General features: G+C 37.5%; 1 long non-coding RNA gene across 1 annotated transcript; it reads left to right on the forward strand.

Annotated features, from left to right (window-relative positions):
- Positions 1-262: 262 nt before the first annotated feature.
- Positions 263-24,637, forward strand: LOC119142840. The gene is made up of 5 exons (XR_005102447.1): positions 263-274; positions 1,741-1,745; positions 4,358-4,368; positions 14,784-14,786; positions 24,567-24,637. It is a non-coding gene; the product is annotated as an uncharacterized LOC119142840 (long non-coding RNA).
- The last annotated feature ends 728 nt before the right edge of the window (positions 24,638-25,365 follow it).

Consider the following 25,365-nt stretch of genomic DNA (forward strand, 5'->3'; position numbering starts at 1 on the left):
ATTTCACGTTCTCTATTTTTTTTAAAGAATTGGATTAAATCAAGCCTTAACAAATTTGTAAAATGTGATAGGGGAAAACTACTTTCACCTGTAGCTTTATGGGAAAGTGAAGACTTCAGTGCCTCTAGTACTTCTGCTTCTGCTACAGGGACAACCTCTGTTATCCACTTTCTGTCATCTCTCAGAGCAGCAGGGGGGTGGCAGCACATCTAAAAAAGAACCTTTTTAGGTTTTTATTTTATTTTGCTTGGATAGCTCAAAAAAAAAAGTTCTTGTTCAGCTCTGCAGATTATATAACAGTTTTATATAAAGTAGCTTTTAATATTTAGCAAGTCATACAGAATAACTTTTAGTGCTTTTAAATGAGAAAATAGATATTGGTCTTTTTTACTGTCCTGCTAGCAGCATTTGTGATTTCTTATGTTTGTCTGAATGGTGTTAACAGAACAAAGAGACAGAACCTGGTATACACGGTACGCTCTATTATATGAAGCTTGGTGACCTTCAAAAGCTTTTTGGTTTCTGAAAATGTTGCAAGAATTTCTGCAGCATATTTTCTATCTTGTTGCTTTTTTTTTTTTTGTATATGAGATGGTTATTAATTATTTTATATAGATATATATTATATATATATGTATCCATTTATTTTTGCCTTATGTGTTTATATAAATTTATTTATAAAGAAATACACTTGAAAATAGATGGGATTTGTTTCAATTTCTGGAATCTACACTATATGCCAATTGTCTAACACTTATTCTAGAGTATATTTATGACTAAATAGTTTAATACAATTAGAAGTGGGTCCTATTATTTGAGTGCAGACCTGTGCGTAGAACAAAACATAAGTAATAGAGAAAAAAATATTTTAGCCATAGAAAAATCATATTCTGTTGTGACAAAGTGTGGATGAGCAAGTTGTTGTTTGATAAGTTTGTCCTAAGTTCTTTTCTGCACACAAGATTTTTTATGATGTTGGTCCTTCAGACTGCTGAAATGTAGCAAAGCTATGTTTTAAGTACCTCGAACTGTTGTCAACTATAGCTAAATATTTCTTCCCTTCTATTTCACACATGTTGAGTCCTCAGGCTTTACTGGATTCTGTATGATAACTGAGCAAACACTCAGAACTAGGACAGGTTACAGAGAGCTCCACAAGATCATTTACATGCCTAAGTCTGAAATACCTGTGCTCTAATCTTCATTCGCTAGCCACAAGCAGAATTTTACCAGGAAGATCTCTTGCTAAGACACTGAGAGCTCTCCTTGCTGACTCAACTAGAAGCAGCTAGGTTTTGATGTTGCTGAGCAAATCGATGCTGAACCGGGCTCCTGAGACATGGTTTTAATTATCCTTGGTGAGCCTCTGAGCTGCTCTGCTGGACTCACTGAGAGGGTAGCTGGCACAGTCTGCTCCCTGCAAAACACCCCTGGAGGGGGTGGCAACAGTGATGCTCGTGTCTTTCCACAAAAAAACCAGTGGTGAAATCATTCTTCCCTTACAGCATGCATACTCAAGTCTCGCTTCTCATTAGTATGTCCTAATCATCAAGTTACATGGGTTTTTTGTTTGTTCCTTGTCTTATGGGGATGGGGGGGGGGGGGGAAGACACTCCTAGTCAAGTTTAGCTATTCCTCTTTAAATGGAATAAATGGAAGCTTATTAAATGAAAGAGAAGGAAAAGCAACAATTGGCCATGCAGCCTACTGGGAAAGACGCTTGACTGGGAAGATAGGAAGCCTCAGTTTCTTCTATGAGCTCTAACAAATATATCAAAATAACAACAGTAATTAGAGAAGAATGAGATCTCAATCCTCCTCCTTCTGGGTGAGTATGTCAAAACCACATATCTGTCAGTCCTTTTGGATGTGCCATGATATTAATTTCAAGTCATGCAAAGCTCTTTTATTAGACTCCACCTCCTCAACTACGAGCAACATTGCCCACATTGATCTCATTTTCTACATAAAAATCAGAGTTAAGATCAGGATTTGATCTGTGTCACTGAAATTCGTATCAGTTCGCACTCCCGGGGTGTTCAGATGCTCTCTGAACAAAAAGAAGTTGAAAAGCACATGCCTCATTACTGTGCCATACAGCAATAGTGATTAATTCTTTCCTTGCCTTAACGCCTGCGTGTCTCAAAGCCTTTACTGTTGATCCAGGGTTTGTAGTGACTAGAAGACTTTAATAGTAATTCACGTATCTGATTTTCACCCTATATTCCAGTACTGTCAAAAGACACTCCTCTGATTGAGTAAACTGATCCCAAGACAGTCTACAGATGGCTTCAGCTGCTATCCATGATGTGCCAGTAGGGCATCCCATAATCCCCATCTTCTAGCTCCAACACCTATAAGCAGCTATCATTTCAGAAAGTCATGAGGTAATGTCTGATGCTTTCAAAGATGAGTTGTTTCTCTCTGTTGGAAGCTTGCTTTTGTATTGGTTCCAGGAACAGGCCTTTTCACTTTCTGAGACTTTGTTCAAAAGCTATAGTATTTTTAAGAAGTTTAATATGATAGGCACTGAATCATTCCCAGAGTAGCAGTCTTTTCACCAGTTCTTTATTAACTGTACTTCTGAAGTTGGACGTACGCCTGTTCCTTTGTAAAGAAATCGAGTTGTTTCTGTCACAGCAGGCAGTTCTCAGCAAGCTTTAGATCCTATTCCCCACCCTCACTATACGCTAGACAATTTAACATGTTTCTCTCACAGCGACGGTACACAAGGATAATAAATGTCTAGCCATTCCAAATCCTGCTGTGCCTCTGGCATTTTCCTCTTGATGATCTCAAGAGCACTATTAACACCAAATATACACCTGTGGCTAAGAGATAAAATAGCAAAGTACCTTCTTCCCTTGGAAGAATGCCTTGCAGCACAAGACTCATTAATCTGCCAACTATTTTGTTTGGGTGCTCGCAACCACACATTTAAGAGCTACTCTACATTTCATCTGATACACAAAGCAACACTCAATGAAAGCTGTGATTTCCCCTACAACATTCCCCCCCCCCTTTCTAAACCTTCTGCAACTGGAAGGCCTGTATCATAAAATTTTCATTTAATCTTAATTGAACATCAACCAAGGTATGACAGAAGCACTATTCCCTGAGAACACCACAAGTCCCATTTGAGAGAAATGCCAAGTTATAAATTTGTTGGTGTAGTCAGGCACTCCCAGAGCATGCCTGACCACGCCAGCACTGACAAAGTCCTAGGTATCAACTTGGCTATTTTCTTGTTACAGGGAATGCTTTTGCCGTTTGAGCATGCTCGGCAACATCTGCTGAAGCTACTACTGCCTCTGTCTTTTTATGTGCCACAATAATCTGCTTCCTGTGGAAAAGACAGTGCCAAATGAAAAGAGGGCCAGATCAGAAGAGGGGGAAATGGGCACAATTTGTGCAGTGGCTTGAAGTTTAGCACAAGTGAAGACGAAAGAACAGGCAAGCAGATGAGCGTCTCTGTTATCGGTCTCACCAATGCTGCTTATTGTCTCTGCCAACTTGCTCAACTAATCTTCCCACCATTCAGTAGGTTGACACCAAGCACAAATAACAGCAGCTGCAAAGCATGCATAAAAATGCTGGAATTCAAATCTCTAGATGATAATGCAATACAATAGCACAGTCTTGATTCTGCCTCTTTTCTATTTATTATGCCAAGGGTAGCAATAAAACGTTCCAAATGGACAGTGCCAGCTCAGAGGGCAGAGTTAAATAAAATGTAATAACCCGAGCTAGCTAGGAAAACAGGAGGGGTAAAGGTGAAAGGCAGCGATTTCTGATGGAGATTAGAATCCATCAGAAAAATTGTTACCCTTGGAAAAGGATTTGAGAAAAACTAAAGTAATTCCATCAGGCAAGGCCTTTTGTGCACTGCCTCTGGACTGGTTTGGGGATGCAAATTCCTTCACAGAACTTGCCGGTGTTCACCAGAGTTTGCTTTTACAGTTCCAGTTTAGAAGACAGTGCCAGGACTGACACCAATCACCCAGTTTAGTTATAAGTGATCCGGGGGAAATGTGCAGGCTGGGACAGAGAGGTGAATAAGAATATTCTAAAATAAATAGTGGTTTATGGAACTGTATCTCCCACATGGCATGCTGCATACATCCTGCATTTATCCTCAACCAAGAAAACATAGTATCTCCCCATTTGTCAAATTTCAGACAACATTTATACCTCTTTTTTCTTTTTGTCCATGTCAAGCAGACTGAAACCCTCTTTTGCTGTATATTTATCCTTCAGCTGACGGTTGACAGGTTGTTCCTGCTCAGTTTGGATCAGCTCACAATGCCAACCCAGCCTGCAAACATGACAATTCCACCAACCTCAGTCCAGCTGCCAGCATTGCAGGCAGTATCACCGATGACTCTGTTCTGCCCCTGGTCATACAGTTTCCTCCCCTTGACTGAGGGGCTCCAAGCACCACTGTTCACTTTTGAAAGAGGCTTATTTCTGGTCCTTATTCCCTGTCCCAGGAGACTATCCGTACTCTTTCATCCCAACATTTCTCCTCATTAAGCCAACGCCACACATTGCCAGTTCAGTTTCATCATATTCTGATTAACATTTAGCCCCTTCACCCGATTTGTATGCTAATCCTTTGGACACCTCTCTCTGTAATGAGGCTATACTACAGATTGAGGATGACTGCCTTTAAGCACTCTAACCTGAAAAGGGACAAGCCATCCCATTAGGGTACACAAATGGTGGAATGCATAAAAATAGAAACTGGTAGATTTGGACTGTGTGAAGTCACATGCATTTAGAGAGCCTCTTTGGTTAGAAAACACCACCACCCATACAAAAAAAAAAACCCCAAACCTACATTCATTTCCTGTATCAACTAAAAATTAGGCCTCATTATGCTCATTAGCATGTAAAATCTGATTCAGTTCCACAGGCTAGTTGAAGTTACATGAACAGTAACAATTGATCCACAGAAGTCTTTTGAACTACACTGTCGTTTTTCCCAATTTCATTCACTCTCATATTGCTAATGACTGCAAAATATGCTACTATAAAGCATATGTTGCATTTGGCTCTCCCCACGTACATTTTCCTCACCACACTTGATGACCTTGCTGTTGATTATGCTGCATTCCTTTGTCAAAGACAAGGATTTAAAAATACTGTATTTATTTGTGATTACCTTGTCTTCTGTATTCTTACCATCTACTCAGTGATTTCTTTTCCTTTGATTAACTTAAAAACTATTAATAGCTAGCTATATTAGCTACCTGTATTATTACATGTTAGGAAGCTTTTGCACATAAGAAACCAGTGACTCAGTTGTCCTTGATGTGCTCCTGTTTATCATTCTCAGATTTGCAATAATTCCTGCCAAATCAGCCTTTCTTTGTTTCCCAAGCTTTTAGCTCTTCTAGTGGAAAAGTACTCTCATAAATTGTGCTTCATTTGAAGATAAAATATTCATCAAACCTCTCCATTACTACTTCATAATAATTTCCATCATCTTCACACTTAAATGCTAAAGTTTAAAATATTTGTTCTGCTTTCATCCCCTTGACATACGTGAAGACAGCATGTCTACACTTCCTTGCCCTGTAATTTCAGCTCTATCGCTATCCTAGGTCAAGCATTATTTTCCATCAGAGTAAGTTCCTGAACAGCTAAACAAAAAACCTTCAGGATGATCCATTTCTTCTTTTATCCTAAATATGTACTTATATCCTTGTTTTACTAAACAACTCCTTTTGGGCATACATCTGACTTAGTTACCAGCCCTAACAATTAATTTACAAAAGCACCATATTCCACATGTACACTTACTTAGTGAACATACTTGCCTTTGCCACTGAAGTGGAAAATACTGATAACCGCTGCTTTGGGTTTTTGAGGAAAAATCCTGCTGCTGTTTGTCTTATATCATAAAAGTTAAATAACTGCATATAAAAACATAATTAACAACTAATCCCACTTTAAACCTCAGAGCTATCTCAGGTTTATTAGTGATGCCCCTCCACATTAGTACTTCAAAGCCACCACCTTAACAGTCACCAAAATTAATTTCATGAGCTGTTCTTTACACATTCTAGTCACATATTTCTTGATTTATCTGAAGAGAACTTAGCCCATACAAGAATGGCTTCCTTTAAGACTCTAGTAAATTATGTTTAGGTTCTTTGTAAATAATTTTTACTAGATTCATCTGCCCTTTCAAAAAAAAAAAAAAAAAAAAGACTGTAATTTATTGACGAGCTGAAATCCAACAAGTACTTTTTGGCAAATGACATAGACAAATCAGATGAGGGGGAAAAAAAAAAAAAAAAAGGTGTTATTTTGTATTTCTCCAGGAGCCAGCTCTGCCAGATCTTTTGTGGATTTCCTCACAGTTGTTTTACCGAGATAGTATTGTCCATATGCATTGACAGTAGTCAAAATAATCCTCAGCCATAATAGGCTTAAAGTTTGAGCCAGAATATGACTCCTCCAAGTGGGAGTTAGTATCACTGAACATCAGGATAATTCAGGATGTAACTTGTTGGGGTTGTACTTCTGATAAGCACAGGTCATTATACCTCTGTCTGTGTGTGCATGTGTCTGCACACACGTGTGCTCACAAATACAGCGCTAGAGAGAGGGGATTCTTTCTTTCCCTTTTCAGTCTGCATCACCTTTGTTGCTCCTCTTTCTGCTTTGCATTTAAAATCTACATCTTGGCTAAGGGGTGCTAGCTGAGAGATACAATGTGCAAATTAAATGGGCACAAATCAACACACTCTTATTTTACTCTTTTTATATATATTATTTTCAAAGTGGTGATTATGTGAATTGGTAGCATTCTAACACGGAGGTACTGGCTATGAACAGTACCTACTCTTAGATATTAGAAGATGAGCGTCTTGCTCAGCAACACAGCTTACTGTGCAAACACCATGAAAAAGGTGTCACTACCTTTCTTGAAAGATGTATGTGTGTGCATGGAAGGAACAACAACACACAAACATACGCTAGATATCATGGTCTTTTTGGAATGGTATCTTGTACAGGGAAAGAAATATTTTAAAAGTCCATGTTTCACCTTTTTAAAAACATCTAGAAGTTTTCTCACCATGATCCTTTGCCATTCTCTGTTCTTTTCCCTTGCAGTACTGATGCATCAAAATCTCTACATATTTCTTTGCTACAAAGAGCTGCCAAATTATGATGAGATTATAGTACAATATATAGGTGTCCTTACAGAAAAAATTTAGTACCCGAGGCTTAGAATTCATAACTCCAGAAGAATTGTTATAAAGTTTCTTTTTTTAGGTTCAAGTGATAACTCAAAAGAAACCAAAGAATCTGTGAAGTGAAACTCAAAAGGAAAAACTGACTACTTGATACTTTCATTACTCACTTTTCACCTTTCTTAGAAAAGATTTAAAGATATATTGAACTTACAAAGTGAGTTTTAAATGGCCACAGCACTTCTATCCAAAACTAAAAACTTCTACCCCAAGACATTTCCTCTTTAGAGGTTTTGTTGTTGGGTGGGGCTTTTTTGTATTTGGCTTTACTTTCACTGCTTGTGCTGCATTAAGTGAAATGTATACATTGATACATACTTTCAAACACATAAAAATATCTTCCCTTCTGCAAGTTAAGAAATTCACAGTTTTCCTGTCAGTGTAATAAAAATAAAGTTAGTAGAAAAAATACTGAAATATTTTAGGGTTTTTAAACAATGCTTACATTTTACTTATTTTTTTACACTTTAAGTTTCAAGCTTAAGAAGAAAAGATACAAACTGCCATCATGTATACCACTGAATTCTTGGCTGAAGGCATACAGGTCAGAGATAATACTAGAAAAAAAAAATAATATGTTTTTCTAGTATTACAGTGTAACTTTAAAAAAACTTGTTTACCTCTCTAATCCCCTATACAGTATATATAGATTCGAACTGTACTTTTTTGCCAATGTTATTCTGCTTTGAAAAGCTACTTAAATCAGAAGATTCAAGGCAAATTTAATCCATGTGTCAATCTGTTGAAGCCAACAGTCATGCCAGTCATAAATTGGAGTAAAAATACTTTTCTTTTAGTGAGGTAATTGATAATAATTAATTTAAAGCTTTAGACTTGCAACTTCCCTGAGGATACTTTGTACAATATTCAAAAGCAAACATCAGAGCATACAGTGCAAGACAGAAACAAATAAAAACAATCTTGTAGGGGAAAAAAAGGAGAATATATGAAGGATGAGAAGAGTACTGGATTTGATTGGAAGAACTTATATTTATCATCACCTATATCTTACCTACTAATCAGTCGTGGTGTATGATTCCCAGAGGTATGTCTTTCTCAGCATCATGCCATGAGGGGTTAGATAATAGAAAGCAGAACTGTAGTTAAAATTCTTATTATGTACTGTGTTTTCCTACTGTTGCCTCTAGGGCAAAAGGAGACCATTGAGCTGTATTGTATTGAAGCCTTCACATGTAATTCAACCTAATGCTTCACATTAATATGTAGCAACTCTGAGTGCTCTGCTTTACTGTAGAATGAAAGAATGACTCAGGTACTGAGATAGGCACATCTGTGATTAAATACAGCAATAGTATTTACACTGTAAAGACACTGGCAAAACAGCTTAGGAACTGACGAGAAGAAGGTTCCACCACAAAAAAGGTAGAGCTAATTTATTTAGACAGATTGCCAGTACTCCAAGCAGAAAGCAAAGAAAAAATTGCCCTAGCATCCATACTTCTGCAGAAATTACTATGTTATCTTTAATAAAAATAATTGAACATAGATATTAGCCTCTGCTAAGAGCATATAGCTTAGTCAGTCAGCAATGTTATGTTTCATAACTTTGCATGGATGATGTCTCCCAGCAAGATATTAACTTGTTTTAGACCTACACGTTTTGCAGGATCTGGTCATACTACTGTTTGCAATGACACCACTATAAATTAATCCCCAGAGCAGAAAAACTTTAATTTTCTTTTTCCTGTCCATAACCTTATATTTTTTAGTTAGTCCCAGTGCTTTGACAAAAAGATATCATTCCTTTTTTTGCTGAGGAAAATGCATAGCTCTTCCTCAAACATAATGCATGAAATCATCTTGATTTTAAAAATAATAATGACACTATAATTTATCAACATTCTAATATATATTCAACTGCAAATAGTTTCCTGATTTTTCATCATGCATGTTACATCCTGAAACAGGTTTCAGCAACACACAGTTCTGGTTTCTTCTCCACACAGCTGTTCTCCTATCACCAAATCTTTTGTGATATCTGCTTCTCTGCCATATACGGTTTCATGGATTTCTTTACCTTTTCATTATACATCTTTATTGAAAGACTGCAGGATCAGAATCTAAAATCAATGAAAACTAATAAAAATGCATTCCTATAATGTACCATAACACATGTGGATCGTAGCAGTTGTGCAACGGCTTTTAGCACTATGCAAATACCAGGAACAGTTTTAAAAAGCAGAAAATTTGAATGGTAGGTAGTATACACAGCCACATACTGAAAATTTTAGAACAAAACCACTCTGGCCACAACAGACTCAAGGGCAACTTCGTCAGTACAGTAGCTTTACCTGGAGTCATCATGGTCCAAAAACATGCAAATCTGAAGCAACTTGAAATCTTGATGAATTTGATGGTTATCCTAAAGCTATCTCACTACATACGTACAAATACAGAAATGCTTGTGGTTTCAAAAAATGCAATATAATAAGAAAGATAGCACACTGTAGGAGTTAATTATTTTCACACAGTCTTTGAGTAAAAAAGACTGCAATAAGAATGATACAAAGAAAATTGCAACCCTTTATCTTAAAAGCCCAGCTAATACAGTTTAAAAGTTATAAAATGGGAATTAAAAGTCACTCAGAGCCTAATAATTTTTGTCAACTGAAAAAACCAAAAGAGAAGTTTTGACAACTCCCTACCTATAATAATTCCTGCATAAACCACTACAACTACTTCCAGTATATTGTTTTCTTTATGGTTATTAGCTTACCTTTTATGAATCATACTCTGGAAATTTAGAAGAGTTTTAATACAGAATTCACCAAACTGAAATATTTCTAAGTTATACAGCTTCAATTTTAAAAGGAACTGCAGTCCAGAGTTCGAATCAGTGAACTAAAATGGAATAAAAGATAATCTGATGATTAAGAACAATGTTTCAATGATTGCTTATATAAACCTTTCAATATAGTTGTGTGTATATATCATTTTGGGCCCAGCTTCTGAAACACATCCTATGGCAGAAACCCAAATGAAAGCAATGAGTATAAAATATTGATCCAAGTTAAAATAAAAGCCAAATTCTCATTCAAGAATTTACCAGTGAGGGTTTGGGTTTTGGGTTTGGTGTGGGGTTTTTTTCTTGTTGGTTGTTTTGGTTTTGGGTTGGTTTTTTTTTTGGGGGGGGGGGTGTAGTTTGTTTTTTTCTTCTATTCTTCAAAACCAATTAATGACAAACCTATTTTTTTTAATATATAAAAAATTATCCAAGCTCAGATTGTATGACTTCATGCTTAGCATTTATATTTTGATTCATATTAGACTAGAGAGAAAACAACGCCAATATTATGAGTAGAAACTAAATTAAGAAAATTTACCTTTTTCATTCCTTATTATGGTCTCTGTGTCTCCTACACTGATCCTCCACACAGGTTTCTTCTGTACAAAGGATGTCGCTTCCACTTCTCCTCCCTATGCCATCCCAACCCACATCATGATTCTGCAGGTTCATGTGGCGGGGCATACAGAGATGTTGAAGCAGGGTTTTTTTCTTCATTTGTTATTAAGTGTAGAAGAAAAGTAAGATCTTGTAATCACACAAGATGCCTGGTAGAAATGTCATAGAGGTTTTATGCCAGTCGGTGCATTTCAGCTGTCAGGTGAATGGGCAATCAGTGCAATACACCACCCTCCCTCTACTGTAGAGCACAGGATTTTCACTTTACACCTCATTGTTTAGCCTGGCCAGTTAAGAGCCTTCCTATTTTTATTTTTTTTTCCCTAAGCAAAACCAAACAGAGTCATGAACCATTAATTATCTCAGTTTAAGAACTGCTGCAACTGGAATGACCCCTCTGCTTCTAAGCAACCCTATGAGCAAATCTTATCTGAGAAAAAGAAGAAAAGAGGGGAGAGGTCCATTTTTTTTTATATATATATTTTTCTAATTCTGATCATCTTTGTTACAGATGTCACAGAAGATCATCTCTGAGCTCAGGATCATGCTGAACACACATGGTGCAGATGAGTAGGCTGGAGTGGTCAGGCAGACGAGGGCTGTCTGCAGACAACAGGACACTTACTGTTCCTGCCTCTGGTCTTGCAAAGACACTGAAGGGGAAAGATAAATGGCCACAGTAAATAAATACGGTTTTATATTGAACCAGTTCCCTTCTCAACAGATATATGAAAGCGCCAAATCAACAGCAGAAAAGAAAAATATACATAGTTTATTAGGAAATATGTGATAGTCTAATAGCTTTTGAAAAATAGCTGGGGAGGTGAGAAACAGCCTCCTCAGGCTCCCGTAAGACGTGTATGTCAGGTCTCCTCCATGTAAATGAGCAGGGAACTTAGAAATAACCTTTTTTTGGTTTGTTTTAATAAGATGTGCTTTCTCAGCTCACTCTTTACCTAGTGAGATTAGTTTATAATTTCCAAGCAGAACTTCCCATACAGTTGCACAAATCTGAGCTTAAAATTTTGTCCTATTTGGAGCAACAGAGTAACTTGCCTTGTTAAAGCAAGCTGGATGTACTTTTTCAGCTGAATGCCACCTAAGGATGCTTTCATTTTAAAAGATATGCTCATTCATTCATTCTCCGATAGATTAGAATAGATTTTTTCAGTGGGAAGGGACCTACAACGATCATCTAGTCCAACTGCTTGACCACCTCAGGGCTGACCAAAAGGTACAGTATGTTATTAAAGGGCACTGCCCAAATGCCTCTTAAACACTGACAGGCTTGTGACACTGTCTACCTCTCTAGGAAGCCTGTCTTACCACCTTCTCAGTAAAGAAATGCTTAACAGAGGTAGGAAATGTATTGTGCATAATAAACACAATAGCAAATGATTAAACACAAATAGAAAATGGTTAAACCTTCTTGATGATACGGTATAGACCTGTATATTAATTTACCCTGTTCTATTTCTTCCTGGTGTATGTAAACATGGATCAATATGAATGCAAATCTGGCAATAATTTATAGATTGCTTTTCAATGAAAATTATTGAATCTCTGTATCATAAAAAGTAATCAGTTTTGCATTTCCTTAATTTTTATTTCATTTTAATTTTGAACTTCAGGAAGAAGCTGTCTTGCACAGTAACTCATAGATAGAGATGAAGATCTTCAAATATCCACAGCTCACTTCTCAAAACCACCAATATTTCATTTATGCTTACAAGACTCAAGGAATTCTGCAAACTAAAACATTGTATTTGCTGTTTTAAAGATTGCTTTCGCTGCTTCTAGTACAGTAATCTTTCTGAATTTTGTAGGCTTGAGGTGTCACTGAGATGAAGTGTTATACCTATTCATGTCAATGTACACATCATATTATCCTCTATAATCATTCCAAGGATTCATGTCAAGAATGACATACAAAAAGATGCAAGTCACTATGAATTGCAGTTAAGAACTCCCTATTTTCCAATACACTGCTCAGAATGTGATTCTGTATACTGGGTTATTGCTTTATTATTATCATTATTTTTATTCCAGCAAATTCACTGTCCTTAATGATTTGAGCTTGCAGCACACACTTGCCTCGAGCATTTTGTAGCCATTCTGGGTAAAACTGGACAAAACTCAGTGTATTCATTATTCACCATGTCTTTTCAGACAGGACCATTAAAATTTCACTTATGGGCAGGGTTTTTTTTCCTACAAACAAATGGGGCTGACTGCACAATTCAACCCTCTTCCTGCAAGGTGTTCTCTAATAGCAATGTGCAAAGATGTAGAGATGATTCATTATACAGCTGAAAACTTAAGATGCAGCCCACCTTTAAAATGGCACAAACACAGAGGAGAGATAAGAGTGATTCTGCGTGATTTCATTTACTAAATATTTTCTTGAAATGATTTACAGGACTAGAAGGGGCACAGAAAGATCATTCAGCCCCTTCTCCTCTTGTAAGGCAGTTTCAGCTACACCTTTGTCCTATGTGACCTGTTTATATGTAAACCTCTCATAAAAGAATCCTATGACAATTACAATACAATTTGCCAGGAAACCTGTTGTAGACTTCCAACGACATATTTCTTTTTCCCATAGTATCCAAGCTCAATCTGTACTGTACCTTTAACCCATACTTCTTGGGCCCCCCGACACATACATAAAAAAAAAAAAAATCCTTATTGCAGCAAGACTTAGAAAGTAACCTTGCTACTAATCTTTGCACAATTAAAGACTTGGTGAGAGTACTCTGACCAGTTTTGGCTCTCACTGTATAGTAAAAAACCAGACTGACATAGCTCAGAAATCATCACTGAGAATGACCACAGGTCCTGTCACACCTAGATAGGCTGCTGCCTTCTTTCTCAGTTCAAGGCCACTGCCTGGCTGCATAATCACTGCTATCAGTTACATCAGCAAATGATCTCTGTAATAAAGATGACACGATGAGTTGTTATAACCTTCAGCCTTTGCAGAATCACCAGTTAGTAGCTTTCCCTGTTTAGAGTAGTGGATTACACAATTGAAGATATAGAAATAAGTAGCAAAATTATTTAAATATAATTACCAATCTCAAAATTTAGCAGGGGACTATTCCAGCAACTGAAAATACTTACTGGCTTTTATCAGGAAATGACAGCTTATAAAAAGCAAGACAAACAGACAAATTCAGGGTGAAATATAAAAGGCATGTACAGAAAACTCGCTGCTTCTTGCTGCTTCCTAGCTTTGTGTAGCTGTTGGAGGTCTGGATGATCCTTGAAAAGGAGCATTACCCAGCCAAGCACCCTTACTGTCCCCCGATCCAAAAGGTTAGGGTTTCTGGTCTCCTTGTCCAAAAGCCAGCATTGCTGACACCCATGAAGGACTCCCATGAACACTGGGGGCTATGACTAAAATGAAAGACTACTTTAGAACACCTTAGCTCAATTTCTTTTTTGAAATGCTGCTGATGGTTAAGCTTATGAGTTCAGATAGACAGGATTTAGACAGCCTTAGGGAGTTAAATAGTAAGTGATACCCTGAATTGCAGCCTGGAGCACTTGTATGTTGCAGAAGGATGACTGCAAGTTTATCCTTTAAAGGATGGAAAAAGACTTGGAATTCTTGCCCTTTTTCAGCTGCAAGTCTCAGAGTCCTTAGCCATGAGCCACTTTGCATTCAAATCACAAGGACAACAAAAATGCCTTGATCTTAGATAGAGAAAAGAAGGCTGTCTGCAACTTGACCCGCTCTTTTCCACTTAACCATGGTCCAGGCCTCATGCTGGCAGCCCCTCAGATACTGACACACAGATACTGGCTTACTGCTTTTACTCAGCAAGAGTGAGAATAAAAAAAAAAAAAGAAAGTTTGGAGAGCTTATTCCATGCACACTAACAAATCTTAGCATTTGCATAGGACAGGTTTACCCTTACTGATTAGCCCGAGTAGGAGTGATCCTGCTGAAGCCATGAGGCCTGCTCGGGGAGCAAGGCTGTGTTTCACGTGTGTCTCATCATTACAGATTACTTTGCACTCCATGTCATACATAGGAGTCAGGAGCAAGCTTAATGAACCCGGGGCCTAACAACTAGGATTAACAGCAGGAAGTTATAGAACATTAGATTAATGAGCTAAAGCTACCAGGCCCAGAACAGGAACAATTGGTAAGACTCCAAGATTCACAGCCAAGGACCAGAGTCCTACAAAACCAGTTGCCAGAAATAAATGCCTATTGTACCAACACAAAGGGAATAGAAAAAAGAAGTTCACGTTCAAAGCACATGACTTGGGGACTGGAAAAAAAAAAAAAGAAGAAGTAGGAATGACAACCTCCTGCTCAGAAGCAACAGTAAATAAAAAGCTAATGCACAAGCAGGAAGAATTTTACAGCAGGTTTTTTTAAAAAAAGAAAATAGTTTTGTGGAATCCAACTGAGGGAAGCCCACAGAGCCAGAAAATAAAGTTGATAGAAGTTCCCAATATTTTTCTTTTATTCTGACAAAATCCTTTCTTCTGCTTATAGCTGCTGATGTAGATGCCTTATGAAAGTGACAGTCTGGTATTGCCTCAAACATAGCATAAGTAAGATTTGGATGCAAAGAAGTAAACAGCCATTTTAGTGTATTTGTTTCCTGTTGCTTACACAAATCTGAACATCTTTTTTGGCTGTGTCACTGTTAAATCATAACTTTGATTCCACGCAGAGATTAGCATTTGGAGGTGGGGTGGGGTAGTGGATTGTTTATTTCTTTATTTTTGCAGAGGGGTAATTTTAAAGGTGGTTATTCTGGCGAAAAACAAACACAAAAAAACCCCCACAACACAACAAACACACAAAAGAAACGGGAGGGGAAAGCCAGAATCTCAGTGGGCATAGACAATTTTGTTACCAGACATTCTTGGTACTAAATAAAAGGCCAAACAGTCTACGGAAGGTAAAATCCACCTCAAAACAGGAGTCCCAGTTACAATTTCTGCTCAATTCATCAAATAATGAAAAAAACCCACAAAAACAAACAAACAAACAAAAAAAACCACCAGAGAAAAACGGAACTTCAACCTTTCTTCATAAAACATGAATACAAACAATAAACATGAGCAAGGAAAGGTGGCTGGAATATCATTCTTTGCAAAGAGTTCTTGAATTTCCAGCTCTGCTTCTTTAGTTTATCTTTTATGCATGAAGCACTCTCTTTTTTTCACAAAGTCATGAGGCAGTGAGCATTCTTGTTTATTCATAGTAAGTACCGCGGTATTATTATACACACAACTGTAAGAGAAGTCTAAAGCATGTTTGTCTATTTTTTGTCTGTAATTATATTTTTTAACTGAAAATAAAACAGAAGACCCAGATCATTAAAACTAAATCCCTAGAAACCAAATTAAAGATGATTCATTATCTAATAATTCTTCAGAAATGTAAAGAAATGGAAACAAATGGACCTATCTTGTCCTGTAAAGCTCATATAACACAGCATTCCTGCAAGAAATCTACTCATAGATTAAAATGGTGGGGGATAGGAGCATCTCATTGTGTTGTCCTAATCACAGATACTCTGATTAGTCTCCTTTTTCCATGGGATACTGGAGGGAATATGATGTTTCTCAGTTCATTATTGGCATGCAGGTGTTGACTAAAACTATAAATTATCTGGGTGTCAAAGGGCACTTACTAAGTGGCACCTTTCCCACTGCATACACAAGTCACAGGAAAGGAAAGAGAAGGAAGGAAGACTAAAAGAAAAAAGAGGAAAGGAGGAAATTGTTTCTTTGTTGTGCAGCAGATTCTCTTTAAAATGGCTCACCTTCCAGATGCTCCCCAACTAAAGCAATCGGCAGATGGCAACTACTGCAGATGGATCGGCACAGCTGAGACACATATACAGCTGCGAATAGCTGGCTCGGCAATGTTTGCTTTTCTTTCTGCCAGCCACAGTCACAGCAATTTTTGAGAGTGGGTGGCAAAGTAGGGAGAGGATTTCCCAAATTCACGGCAGAGGAAAAAGCCTTCTGTTAACATAACTTTCTTCCTTATTACCCTGAGTGCATGATAGTGTAAGACATTTTGCTCATTCAGTAAAGAAAAAGATACACTTTACCATCTATTAATTAATGTGTATGATTAATTTAGAGAACATTAATTAGATGCAAATCTGGTATTAATTTCCTCTTTTTCTTACAGATTGCCCCTCAGTTCATATGAAGCCACAAAACGCTACAAGTTATTATCCAAGTTCTGCACTAGCAACTCCTACGCTTAAGAGTAAATGAGAAAGAGTAAATATCAGGCTGTGAAACAGAAAATCCACTACAGTCCATATTCTAATGTGATCATGAAGGGCAACTTTAGTTGCATCACTGAAAACAATAACACAAGGACCACAATATGAAACCATCTAAGTGATTGTGCAAATCTCTTCCCCCCAACCCATAAAACATGCTGCAGTGGTTTTTATCCTTCTTATGTTTTTTGTTTGAGTTTTTTGTCTTTATAATGAATTTTACTGAATTCTGTGTGTCATCAAGACGTATTTGTGTAGGTAACGTGTCAGCATAGCAGACTAACAGTTCTCCAGTGACAAAGATGCTAATGACTGTATATAACCAGAGTACTAATGTATAGAATATAATTTTAAAAGATTAAGATCTATGCATTTTAATAGCATAAGAAAACAGCCCAGCACATTATTTCATATTTTGAAAGAGCACTCTGAGTAAAGACTATACCAGACTATGTTTAGAAGCTCTGATATTTTGAGAGCAGGGATTCATATTTGCATCCTTAGTTTACATACACAAGCTTCAAGCCTGTAAGTGTAAATATGTGCTAATAGACATGTGCCGCTTCCACCTGCCCTCCTAATTATGGTAACTGCATACATGATAATAGGAAGGTTAATATGTTGGAGATGTGCATTCATCCTAATACCTACAATCATGAAGCTGTTATAAAGTCTGCAAGAAAGCACAGCTGATGGAGCCTGCTGACACCCAACCTCTGTTTGAACCCACCACTTCTGGAGCTTAGAGGTTTTTTCACCTTTTCCCTTGTTCGGTAACATCCAACAGCTGCAGTTACAGTCTGTCATAACTGAGAGTGCTTTTCCCTCCCTCTTGGTTAATAAAATCTCACACAGACAGGAGTGCTTTGTTGGTGGACAGGACTGCTAATAGCACATTAAAAGGAAGGGTGTATCTTTTTCAGAAAAGGGGTAACAAGTTTGGGTTTTTTTGTGCCAGTCTGGCTGCAGAGAAGCACTTTTCATTAAATTGAGCTAAATTATGAAGGGGAAAAAAAGTTATGTGATAGAGAGGACCATATGCGTCCATATAGAAACAGTAATACTAACCTGTTTGTTCCATATAATCAGAAAGCACAGAGAAATTTCAGAGGAAGAATGAAACATCGATGATTTAACCATTACAGAATAAACTCTTCTTATTTGGAAATAAGTATACGTTTCTGAGACTGTCACAATCCTTGAGATGTTCTTTAAAAATTATATTCAAAAGAAAATGCTCAGGGAAGATGCTATAGCACACCACTGCCATTTCTAGCGTACTACATAAAGCATGAGGGAATGGGAAGAATGTGTAAGCTGGTAATATCCTTAGTTATCATTTAGGGGCACACGCACATATTTAGTGGCGTTTTAAACATGTGCAGAGAACATCTCTAACAAATTAGAATGAACAAGTCTATACACTGTTACATTGACTCAGTTAATAAATCAAATTCCTAAACAAGCTTGCCAGGCAGATTTGTCAGTGATTTATGCACCTCTGAGAGTATTTAAAAGACTTGTCTCTGGGGATGTTCTTATATAAAAGGCTTTTATTGGTATCCTGTAAATCCATCTGTGCTATTTCCACCACTTTGACTGTGAAGTCAGATTTGTGACAAGTTTCTGTTAATGCGTGTCACTGGAGATTCTGTTGATGCTCAGTTTTGGATTACTAATTTATGTAGTTTTAGATCAAGGAAGAAAAATAAATCAGAACGCACACACATACAAAAATCTAGAAAATAAATCAATTCAAATACAGATATACCACTTCCATGAAGTAAATGCATGCACTATCCTTGTCTCATGCATGGCCTTATCAAGCCAGATGAAACAATCCTGTGATTTTACTAGAAGTGCATTTCACAAAACTGAGAGAAAAACACATTTAAGGACCTACATCAATATGTTTAATAAGCCAAGAGTCATTCATAAATAAGTATTATAAGCTTTTACAAAGAAACACTTAAAAATTCTCCAGTATGAGTCTATGACTTCCCTCTTCAAGGTGTTTCTTTAAGAAACTCTGCTGTGTTATTGTGGCACTTTTAACTCCCTCCACACAAAACTCTCTAGTCAGTATTAATTGTAATTGAGTTTTTAGACATTGCCTCTGTGTGGTGGCTCTACTAAGGCGCTTAATTAGATAGGGGCAAACTTAAACCAAGCTTTGAGCCAAATTCAGGCTGCCAGAAGCAAGATCATTTTTATCTATTAGAAACTTATCTTTTGAGTTTATCCTCTATAGAGGAGTAATCAGCATACTACTGCCAGCCTCATCTCCAGGCTGTTTTCCTTTCCATGCACAGCTTTCTGCAACTCAAAGCAGAAGAGGAACCCACTTTTGCAAAGGAACACAACTTTCATTTTTTTAATCTTTTGTCCAGGGATACAGCTTAACAAATGTATCTTTATATGCAACAGTTCACACACTGTCTAGAATTTTTATGTGCATAACAGCCAGACTACTGAGCAAATGCATACTGAGAAGATTATTTAAAAGACTTATCTGGGAGAATCAAGCAACTCTTAAGGTGCTCATCTCATGCAAGTACATACTTTTTAAAAGGTGTGAATTTTTAAAATATCTGAAATACATTGACCAAAGCACAGTATGTGAAAGAACAGTATGTCTATTCTGCAAGCTAAATGCACAAATATGGTTTCTTAAAAGGATAATATAAAAAAATCACACCTAAAACAACATACTGGTGTAGTTGTTTTGGAAGTAGAGTATTTTTAAAATGTATATATCTGGTATTCATACTTCTGTCCAAAATTCAAGTATGTATTAAATTATAGGTATTTGGAATTATACAGGTTGTATCTGTTATTTTCACATGTCTTTTTTTCTTTTCAGACTAAACTAACAATCAAACTGTGCTGGACTTCAATTTAATCTTTTCATATTTTTGAAGCTTTGACAAAACAACTGTTCTTAGGACTCAGTTCTGCAGTGCTTTCACAAATGATAAATTCAGCTCATTTGAGAAATAATTTTTGATTCACTGAGCTCACACACACACACAGTGGCTGTGTGGATGTTTACAGAGTCTGGTTCCCTAACCAATGCGTAGGGTTTTTTTCCCTTCAAAAGCTAATTTCTTTACCTTTTCATATTTACATTCCCAGCACACATTTACCCTGAAAGCTTAGACATGAACTGTCAAACTTCATTATTGAACATGTTGATGCGACTTTGGGCACAGTCCTTAGAGTTTTCCCTGAATGAGGAATGCTTAATTTACATCTTTATTCATGATCTCTTAAGGCCCTGTAGCATAATCTCCAGTAAAAGGATGAAGACAGCACCTTCAACAAGTTCTGGGTAATCGAAGGGACTAAGCGATCACACTGATCCTTTTCACCAACTGTCAAACGCCTGCATCTGGCCTGCCCTAGCTTTAGCAGCATCATAGTGGCTTTTGATAAGAAAAGCAGATGATCAGATTTTAATTCTTGGTATGCAGATGTCTACATTGCATATATTGCAGACCTAGTTCCCTTCGGAGGCTAGCTGACATAAAATAAAATTTAAAAAAGCCTCTGGGAGGAAAAAACCCCAACACAAACCACAACAACACCCACACAAAAACAAGGCAGAGCTGATGTTAAACAAGAATTACTATTCCCCCCCATCAAGTGCAGTAGATAGTCTCTACCAGAGCAAACAGACAGACACCGAGAGCTGCGGAAATGCTAGCAAGCAGAATATGGTTCTCACAGGACACAGTTATCTTCCTAATCTCTTCAGCTGTATTCATAGAACTTGAATTCTCTAGCCAATTCTGTGGCAGGGTTGTTTTGTTTTGTTTTGTTTTACTAACTTTTTGCCCCCCCTCCATTTATAACAACTCTATTTTACCAAAGACCTGAACTTACCCAACAAACCTGACTCAGAATTTTTTTTTTGCTTTAAGACAACTAAAAAAACCATTCCAGGTACACCAATCCTTCGGTCCTCCCACAATTTATAAGAAAAAAAACATAACAGATGTAAACTTTATTGAATAAGGAACATAAACCCATTTAAATCACTTTCATCTTACATTTTATGATATAGTTGTGAATTATGTTCTTTTTCCATTTGAGAAGAGGGCAGAACAGATGGTGAAGGCTAAGTTTAAAATGATGCACCTATTAAAATAATCTACACTGCCCAGAGATTGCTCACAAAATGACAGGATTTGTTTGCTTTTAGAGGATTTTTGCTTTAATGAAATACTATACTTTGGAAGGAGGCTGAATTTCAGAATATGTTTGTTATGCCATGGGGTTCAGAATAACAAAATTTTGCTGTAATTTTAACCATAATTTATGTATTTTGTGCATGTATTTGTATACAGACATACTTACTTGGAAAGGTTTATGCTTGGAGATTTAGAGAAGTGAATCACTGGTTAAAATGATATATGACTGCAAAAACTATTCCTGCTCCTGGTTAGTTTATTTTGTGCACCTGCTGTTTGGGAAAAATGTCTTTTTTTTTTTCTCCCCCCCCCCCCAGTAATAGGATTATATTATCTAATCTAGCAGGCTTGCAAAAATCTCTTTCCAACCCTCTTCACTTACTCTGCCTATGCTAACGTCACCCCAGCCCCAAAACACATATTCTATTTCAGATCTTGAAGAGATATTTATTAAAGCAAGGAAGATGCTACAACACGTTACTACAGGAGTCAGAAGGTTTAAACAAACAACTAATGAAAAGGTATTTTACTATTTCCCTCCCCTTTTTAGCAGGATTCTTCTAAGTCTTGTGACAAAGATGTGTTGCACGGCACCTGAGATCCTAGCTAACATCGGCAACCAGTTCATTCTCTAATTGTAAAATGTCTTAGTTGGGATGAAACCTACTCAACATAATGACTCTTAGGTTCCTCCTAAATTTAACTCCTGAGCTGGAAGTATGCTGATGGAGAAGTCGTGTGTTCAAAGGGTACATACAAAGTCTAAGGCATATTAAATATTTGCTAAACATTTAAGGCAAAGCAGTTGCAGCCAATCTTTTTTACCAATAGTACAGAAAATCCTTACAGAAGGAACAAAAGACATAACACCTAATGTTTCAGCCTGGAGGCTGGAAGCAGGGGATGTTTCAGCTTTGAGGTGGAAATAGTCATCAGTCCCTTAAGCTAAAATATATTCACCTGGAGTTCCTAAGAGATTTTTGCACTTTAGGTATATTTTTTTTATTACTTCAAACTAACAAAATAATCAATTAAGATATAGTCAGTGCTTAGTGGTTCTACAAAAAGTAATTATTAAAATATGATTTATATAAAAATGACTAGATGGGTAAATAGAGTTCTGAACCAACTCAGAATGTAACTTAGAAGCTGTTGGTAGAAACTTAATTTTTCAAGCTTAGAATCTGAATAAAGGATTTTTTAATTTTTTTTTTTACCTTTTTTATGCAGCTTTTTCTGATATAATTGAGAAGTTGCTTAGGTTGTGACTAAAAATCTAGGAGCTCAAATATAGTATATACATGCAGACATACATATAGAACATAGCTCTTCAATGCAAATGTTGCTCAAATCGTGTTTTCTAAATGCTGAGAGCACACATGCCTTTTCTGAAAAGTATTTCTGGTTATACCACGTTTAACAAAAAGTATATTGCACCTCAGGAAAGAAAGTAAATAACATCAATCTTATTCTTGCCTTCCAACATAGTTTTAACTGTAAAAAAAAAAATAACTATGTTTGTATATTTTAACATTCATAAAGTTCAGAGGGAAATTGGCAGTTTTGAAGAACCAATACAATATAAAGCAAATACAAAAAGCTTATTATCAGGCCCTGGATGATGACAGAGAGAAATTCTTTTAAATAAGCATCTGATTAAAAAAAAAATTCTTAAATAACAGAATTTCAAAAGCACACTGCCAATAATTTTACAACCATCTTGTTAAAGATTAACCATACGATCTAGACACTGCATCTTTAAGAGAATGAATATACTCCTTCAGATAAAGAAATTAAACGGATAAAATGTTTGTTAAAACTTGTCAAGTAACCTCCAGTTTCCCTGTTAATTACTGCATGTTTACATGTGAAAATCACAGGATGTTTTCTTATTTATTAATTGTAATACGTTACTACATATATTTCCATGCTTTTTTCACCACTTTTCCCCTTGAGCATGAGTTCAGTTTTTTTCAAACTGAAAAAAAAGATGTAATGGCAAAAAATATTCATATGTGCATAAGTAAGAGCAGACAAGCATATGCAGCACAATCATCTGGAAAATGCCAGAAAGATTATTCACTGTATTAAATAAAAAGTTAACAAACTTTGTGCTTTAAGTAGCATTTTGCCTTCCTAGAAAACAGAGGAAACCAAAACACCAGAATAAATAACACTAAATTATTTAAAACTAAGGCAAGTCAACATGTCCATTTAAGAGCAGAAGGCAACCCACTCATACTATGAGATTTTGTTTTCCCTTCCACTGCCTGAGATGAAACAAAAACTGCTAAAAGAAAAATCAGACCTATAATGTTTTGTCTACAGAATCCTTTGCAAAAGAAAGGGGAGAAGCATGTGTATAGATCTCTGCAGAAGACACCTTCCTATGTAATACCTCTGAAAATCTATTGCATAACTTAGCAAGAAGTTATGTTTACCACACATCTACTGTGAGGAGAGATCACATTCTGCATAGAGGTAGTAGACTACCCTTGATGCTTGAGTTTCCTTCAGACCATTGCCACACACGGTATCTACAGATTTTGTTATGTAGACCCACTCAAGTTATTCAGTCTCTTTCCTTAAAAACTCCTCCAAACTCTGGAATGAATTATGGACAGCTGAGGAGATCTGTGCACAAAGCACAGCTCTGAATAAGTATTTTCAGCTTTTATTTTACAATGTGCCAGGAGAAAGTATTATTTTTTTTTTAATTTCTTTTCCCAAACAGATGCCAGGACAGCCAGTTGTTTCACAGAAAGAAAGTTCATTTCCCACTGTCACTAATAATAGTCCTTTCCATCAGGGTCTTGAGTCACAGCCATCATTCACCTCTCACCTAACCATTAAATCGGGTCTTCCCTCAGATTCTACTCCTGTTTCACTGACAGGGGTGCAGGGATGTAAGATGCATCAAGGTAGAGGTATAAGGCAACAGTATCGGAAATCTGTTCATCTGCTTACTAAATTCCTAAAAGTTAAAATCAACATGCATTGTTTTTATTAACATACCTTTCTCCATAGATAAATAATGGCAGAAATCAGCCTTTATTGGGTTAACCACAGTAAATGAAGCATGCAAAGAGCAGTGGTGTCCTGGAGGCATAACATTCGAGCAGCATCTTGTAATTTTCTTAGTCTCCATTATAACCAATCCCAGTAATTAACTAACAAAAAGCTAGGAATCCCACACACTTTACAACATCTGTAAGCTTAACTTACTGATCCATTTCACCAAGAAATCCCTTTTCTTCCCTACTTTTACACTGCTAGATTTTCATAGTTCTCTGACATGCAACAGCAAGGAGGTTGTCCACAATATCTCCAGAGAAGGAGAATCCACAGCCTCCCTGGGCAGCCTGTGCCAGGGCTCCATCACCTCAATGTTGTTTTTCATGTTCAGATGGAGCTCCCTGTGTTGCAGTCTGTGCTCGTTGCCCTGTGTCCTGTCACTGGGCACCACTGAAAAGAGCCTGGCCCCAGCCTCCTGGCACTCACCCTTAAGATATTTGTGAACATTGATAAGATCCCCTCTCAGTCTTCCCCAGGCTGAACAGCCCCAGCTCCCCCAGCCTTTCCTCATAAGGGAGACGGGCCAGTCCCCTCATCACCTCGGTAGCCCCCGCTGGCCCCTCTCCAGCAGCTCCCCGTCTCTCTCGACCTGGGGAGCCCAGAACCAGACACCGCACTCAACCCCCAGCCCGTGCTGGTGCCTGGGGCTGCTCCTCCCCAGGGGCAGGACCCTGCGCTGGCCTGGGCTGAACTCCATGAGGTTCCTCTCCGCCCGACGCCCCGGCCTGCCCAGGTCTCCCTGAATGGCAGCGCAGCCTCTGGGGTATCAGCCGCTCCTCCCAGCCTGTCCCACCAGCAAAGGTGCTGAGGGTGCCCTCTGCCCCTCCACCCAGGTCGCTGGTGAGTAAGTGGAACAGGACTGGAGCCAGCACTGGCCCTGGGGAACCCCGCGAGCTACAGGCCTCCAGCTGGGCTCTGCAGTCTTGGTCACAGCGCTCTGAGCTCTCCCATTCAGCTGGTTATCAAGCACACATCTCAAGCAAACATGTTTTCTTTTTCTTTTTGAAATATCATGCAATCATCTTTTTCCAAATAAAGCCATTTTACAGTTTCCATTCATGGTATATGAACAGCCCAATTAAAAAAAAAATTAATTGCAGATCCTGGCATTCAATTAACTATCAATAGAACATTCC

This window comes from Falco rusticolus, chromosome 2 (assembly GCF_015220075.1).
Source record: "Falco rusticolus isolate bFalRus1 chromosome 2, bFalRus1.pri, whole genome shotgun sequence".
NCBI lineage: Eukaryota > Metazoa > Chordata > Aves > Falconiformes > Falconidae > Falco > Falco rusticolus.